Source organism: Trichomycterus rosablanca, chromosome 12 (genome assembly GCF_030014385.1).
Source record: "Trichomycterus rosablanca isolate fTriRos1 chromosome 12, fTriRos1.hap1, whole genome shotgun sequence".
NCBI lineage: Eukaryota > Metazoa > Chordata > Actinopteri > Siluriformes > Trichomycteridae > Trichomycterus > Trichomycterus rosablanca.
In genome coordinates, this window is record NC_085999.1 from 32,645,780 (window position 1) to 32,652,334 (window position 6,555).

Here is a 6,555-nt window from a genome sequence, read left to right on the forward strand (position 1 = left end):
ATTGTGTTCTCCAGGAGAGCAGAAACCATGTGTGTGTGGCTTCTGTCACAGACCTACCTCAAGGACTTACAAGCTGAGAATGTCATAGTGCCAATCATCACATTCACACCTACTGGACAAACTTATATCCTTTATTTTAAGTGCAAGGCTTTAAGGGTTGGCAAACAACAAAATTTATAGAAGTTATGAGACATAAATAGTTCATTTGGAGTTTTAATAGTTCCACAATTAAATTTTGTCCTTAACCCTCATTTTTCACTTGATGTTGCACCAGAGCATGAGTCAAGTCTTCAGGATATCCTGAAATACTCTGTTTAATACCAAGGAGGAACTGCTGACTGAACTCAGGCTCATTGATGAAAAGAGTCCTCAATCAACAGGAACACGTATACTCATCTGGAACCTCCGGCAGTAAGTATGCTGGCACAAAGTAAAATATAGGAATTGAGAAATAGAGAAGTAGAGTACAAAAAGATCAAATGTGATGATCTACTTGTATGACATTTTACCATTAATTAGCCATCTGATGTTATAATATTGTTAACAATAAAACAGCTTATAATCTTACTGGTCAACAGGGATTTTGCTTCTTGAACACTTTTGGGTGTATCTTATGTATTTGAGCTGCTGATAACAAAAATCATCTCAAAATTTTCCTATCGTGTACCATTTTTTTGATTGGAGACTGTGCACTGCTGCTTGGATTGCAGCTTGGATATGCTGCTGCTTCATTTGCGAATGGGACAGCCATGATAAAGATGTGGCACATAAATCACTTTTAGACCCAACAAAGATACTTTTGTCTCCACTTCACATAATCATGGGCTAATGAAAAAAGTAGTGAAAGCAATGAACAAGGAGGGAAAAGGTTTTTGTTATTTGAGACAAATGTTCCCAAGTATGCCTAATGCCAAGATTAAAGAAAGGCATTTTTGTTGGATCACAAATCCGACATCATTAAATACACTCAGTTCAAAGAGCTGCTGGATGAGGAAATAACTTGGAAATCATTTAAGGATGTTGCTGTAAATTTCCTTGGCAACTATTGAGTGCCAAACTACATTGAACTGGTTGAGGACTTTCTTCTAGCTTACAAAGTGATAAAGTGAAACATGTCATTGAAAATCCATTTCCTGCATTCACACTTGGATTTCTTTCCTGCTAATCTTGGTGCAGTAAGTGATGAACATGGCAAGCGTGTTCACATGATTAATAACGTTACCAAGGCAACTGGAATCCGTCAATGCTGGCTGACTATTGCTAGACACTAACAGGAGATGCACTGTACGCTGAGCACAAAATCAGCAGCAATACACTTTTAACTTAAAGTGAACTAAAATGACATGTGTAATAATCAGTAAAACTTAATCTTATATTTCTCAAAATAGCAATGTGATACAATCAGAAACTATATTTGTGTTAAGCTTGAATGTGTCACTAAAACTCACAATCACCAACAATGTTCAAGGAAGCAAAACTTTTGCAAAACATTGTTGTCCAGTGTTTCCTAAAAGCATTTACAGGTGCCACATGTGGCTTGAGTTCAACCTTACAAGCCTACCAACATAACATTCAGGGTGAAAATAAAAATAAATACTTTTGTAAATTTTTTTTTTTTTTTGTATTTTACCCCTTTTTTCTCCCACTTTAAGCACATCCAATTTCTACCCGTCAATCATCCTCTCACTAATGCTCGTTCCTGCTCCCGATTGGGGAGGACGAGGCTGCTCCATGCCCCCTCCAAGACGTACACAGCAATTGAACATCTTATCACCTATACTTGATGAGCGCAGTGTGGTACGGCGCTGTGCGCGGAGGGCCACACCCCCATCTCCGCGCAGGCGCCACCAACCAGCCAGCAAAGGTCGTAATCGTGTTAGTCTGAGAGAAAGTCCCCATCCGGCTTTTAGTCCCGCCCCCTATCTGAACAACATGCCAATCGTTGTTCATGTAGCCACTCAGTCTTCAGCCGGCAAAGGCAGAGCTGGATTCGATACAATGTATTCAAGATCCAGCTCTGGTTGCAGCATGTGTTTTTACTGCTGCGCCACCTGAGCGGCTACTTTTGTAATTTTATTTTTAGTAAATAATACTACAGAAGGACAGCACTGTTGTCCTGTTATGGGTTGGATATTTCATACCACTCAACTTCATTTCAGAAAAGAAGTTAAAACTGCTGTTGGAACTTGTTGGCACTGGCTTTTTTTATTATACATTTTTATTCCGTTAGCAGAACAGAGTCAGTATTAGAACTTGACTTCTCTCAAGACTGTGACATCCAGATTCCAGATGACGTGTATGAGAGCACCATAGAGCAAATGAGATGGCAAGGCTCATCAGTGCCTGAGAGTGAATATTCACTGCGGGTAAGAGTTTAGATGAAGAAAGCTGAATAAATCTGTTCACAATTTACCACCTTAACTTACTGTGATAACAACTATTAGTTCTGCATGATCATGTGTTTGTGTTTATTTTCCTTGTTTAAGGCATACTGCAGTATCCTGTACCTGATCCCAAAAATGCAGATTATAATTCGAGGACAAAGGGTGAAAACTTTGGAGCTCTCCAAAAGTCTAACAAGTTAAGACGTACAATTACAAACCCACATTTCTTGTATCCTTTTGCCGATTATTAGTGTTATGGAAGATTAAAAAACAAAAAAACAAATAAATGGTGATGAATATGTCAGATCTAATTATCAAACATGATTTTAAATGTCATGATCTTTAAGTGTTTGCCTCAGAATCATAGCACTGAAATCACCTTTGGCTACAACACAAAGAACACAGATCACTTTGGCATCATGATGTACTACAACAATCGCCTCATCAAAGCCTACGAACGTGTTCCCTGTCAACGCAAGGTCAGAATTTTGCACATTATTTACTTTTACTAAACTCTTTCAATGGAATCAGATGCACAGTGGTGTTGCTTCTTTTTAGTTGTTTAGTTTAGTTTTCAGTTTACAGTTTTCAGATATTAGTAACAGAAATACTATACATTAGGATAAGCTAAGTAGCAGCAAATAAAAACTTATTATCTCTAAATAATCACATTCAATTGCAAAAACATTTTCAGCCATGTAATGTGATCAAAACCTTCCATTCTGTATGCACCATCACATGTTAACAGTGTTTTGTGTTCTGTAAACAGGCAGACAGCACAGCAGCAGGTGTTACCGGGATAATAGAGTGTAACTACCTACAACCAACTCACAACAAGCAGGACTTTATCCCTACAGATAAATACAGGTTTGTTTAACCACAATTTGTAAGACATATTTAGCTACAAATACAGATTTAAGAGGAACTCAACATCACATCACATCATCTTAAACTGAATATGTTCCTTATATTTATTAGGCCATTTTTGGATGATTTCAGTCATTTCAGTCAAAGTCCTAAATAAGCTTTACTGTGATAGAATACCAGTTCTGTTTATTTGTACATGGTGTAATAATGTTATTTTTATTTGTGCAGGAAAACCATGCAGGTTTTAAACACTAAGCTTAAAGAGTATTGCGGGATTCTTCAAACAAACTCCACTGTACCTGTTAAGGACCCACAAACACACATGCAAGAACACATTCACAAGTCTACAAATTTATACTAACACAAAAAAGGTTTAACAGTAGTAAAAAATTTTAATTAAAACAGGAAGATTTGTAAATCTGTTATGGCCTGTATTTGAAAGAAAACAGTACAAAGTATTTTATGTTTTACTTCAAGTGTATTGCTTTTTGTACGTGCACTCATTCTAAATTTCATAGCTGCAAGTTCTAGTAGTGTGCGATACTGCAAAATTTGGTATTGATCCAATACCAAGTAAATACAGGGCCAGTATCGCCAATACCGATACTTTACTTTAGTAATTAAGGTAAATGCATCATCAGATTGCTAAATCAGTGAATTTTCATGACCTTTATATGTATTATTGTAATACATACAAGTAGCTGCTCTCAGTAGGGTTATAAATAAATTTTGTTGTTTAAAGTGGTCTGATTTCTTGTTTCTAGGCGTATCACCACAAAGCAGCTAACTCATACCACATAGTTGTGTTTGCTGGGTGAATAAATTGGTAAATTTTTAATAGTGACCGAATGTGTGTCCTTGTTTATTTAAAAGAAAAAATAGATGCTATTCTGTTTACACGTATAAGCACAAAGTCAAAAGAAAAGAGCTCTCATTCATCAAAACACAATTACACAGAATAAGAGTCTCACTACGCATGCTCCGATTCATTTGCGCAAAGTGCGTTCGTACTTTACGTACATATAGTTTACACTATTGTTTCCATAAAATTGACCCTATTTCTGTATCTGCAAAGTAAAGTTTCAAAAACTTAGTCTTCCAATGCCTACCAATGTACTGATGTCTGTTAGGATTATAACAACGTGACGGAACCACAACAAAACACAGCAGAGCAGGAGGGGAGGAGCGAGGTGTACAGTGTATCACGAAAGTGAGTACACCCCTCACATTTCTGCAAATATTTCATTATATCTTTTCATGGGACAACACTATAGACATGAAACTTGGATATAACTTAGAGTAGTCAGTGGACAGCTTGTATAGCAGTGTAGATTTACTGTCTTCTGAAAATAACTCAACACACAGCCATTAATGTCTAAATAGCTGGCAACATAAGTGAGTACACCCCACAGTGAACATGTCCAAATTGTGCCCAAATGTGTCGTTGTCCCTCCCTGGTGCCATGTGTCAAGGTCCCAGGTGTAAATGGGGAGCAGGGCTGTTAAATTTGGTGTTTTGGGTACAATTCTCTCATACTGGCCACTGGATATTCAACATGGCACCTCATGGCAAAGAACTCTCTGAGGATGTGAGAAATATAATTGTTGCTCTCCACAAAGATGGCCTGGGCTATAAGAAGATTGCTAACACCCTGAAACTGAGCTACAGCATGGTGGCCAAGGTCATACAGCGGTTTTCCAGGACAGGTTCCACTCGGAACAGGCTTCGCCAGGGTCGACCAAAGAAGTTGAGTCCACGTGTTCGGCGTCATATCCAGAGGTTGGCTTTAAAAAATAGACACATGAGTGCTGCCAGCATTGCTGCAGAGGTTGAAGACGTGGGAGGTCAGCCTGTCAGTGCTCAGACCATACGCCGCACACTGCATCAACTCGGTCTGCATGGTCGTCATCCCAGAAGGAAGCTGACGCACAAGAAAGCCAGCAAACAGTTTGCTGAAGACAAGCAGTCCAAGAACATGGATTACTGGAATGCCCTGTGGTCTGACGAGACCAAGATAAACTTGTTTGGCTCAGATGGTGTCCAGCATGTGTGGCGGCGCCCTGGTGAGAAGTACCAAGACAACTGTATCTTGCCTACAGTCAAGCATGGTGGTGGTAGCATCATGGTCTTGGGCTGCATGAGTGTTGCTGGCACTGGGGAGCTGCAGTTCATTGAGGGAAACATGAATTCCAACATGTACTGTGACATTCTGAAACAGAGCATGATCCCCTCCCTTCGAAAACTGGGCCTCATGGCAGTTTTCCAACAGGATAACGACCCCAAACACAACCTCCAAGATGACAACTGCCTTGCTGAGGAAGCTGAAGGTAAAGGTGATGGACTAAACCCAATTGAGCACCTGTGGCGCATCCTCAAGTGGAAGGTGGAGGAGTTTAAGGTGTCTAACATCCACCAGCTCCGTGATGTCATCACGGAGGAGTGGAAGAGGATTCCAGTAGCAACCTGTGCAGCTCTGGTGAATTCCATGCCCAGGAGAGTTAAGGCAGTGATAATAATGGTGGTCACACAAAATATTGACACTTTAGGCACAATTTGGACATGTTCACTGTGGGGTGTACTCACTTATGTTGCCAGCTATTTAGACATTAATGGCTGTGTGTTGAGTTATTTTCAGAAGACAGTAAATCTACACTGCTATACAAGTTGTACACTGACTACTCTTAGTTATATCCAAGTTTCATGTCTATAGTGTTGTCCCATGAAAAGATATAATGAAATATTTGCAGAAATGTGAGGGGTGTACTCACTTTCGTGATACACTGTACATGTAATGCAGAGTTCACACTACACGACTTTCCAAGTGCTCAGGTCTCTGTACAGTTCACACTTCACGACTGGATCTCTTGCACTTGGGAGTCTTTCAGTTGGTGTATATTTCACACTACACGACTGATCGGCGATAGGGGGTTTCACACTACACTATCACCAACTGGAATCGCAGACGAGCTTCTCTGGTCTCCCTTTTTTTTTTCTTTTTTTTTTTTCTTTACAAAAACACACGTGAGAAGTGACTAGGGGTTTAATGATACCACGTCCAAAAACGCACGTCAACAAGTGGCGAGTGATCAAAGTGTTTGTGCGCTGTGATGAACTCAAGGAGGAAAAATAAATGAATCTGAGTGGATTTGGCAACATGAACAGTATGCATTGTTCTATAGTAAGTTGGAGGTTAATTAATAATTTTGCAATGCAGCGTGGGTATTATGTTTTGTAGAGGACGATCAAATCAGAAATACTGTAAAACGTGTGTGTGCTGGTGTATTCTGATATAAACTATATTAAT

The 6,555-nt window shown here is 39.3% G+C and overlaps 1 pseudogene; it reads left to right on the forward strand.

The window, feature by feature from the left end:
- Positions 1–309: 309 nt before the first annotated feature.
- Positions 310–3,950, forward strand: LOC134324217 (MORC family CW-type zinc finger protein 3-like; annotated as a pseudogene).
- Positions 3,951–6,555: the final 2,605 nt, after the last annotated feature.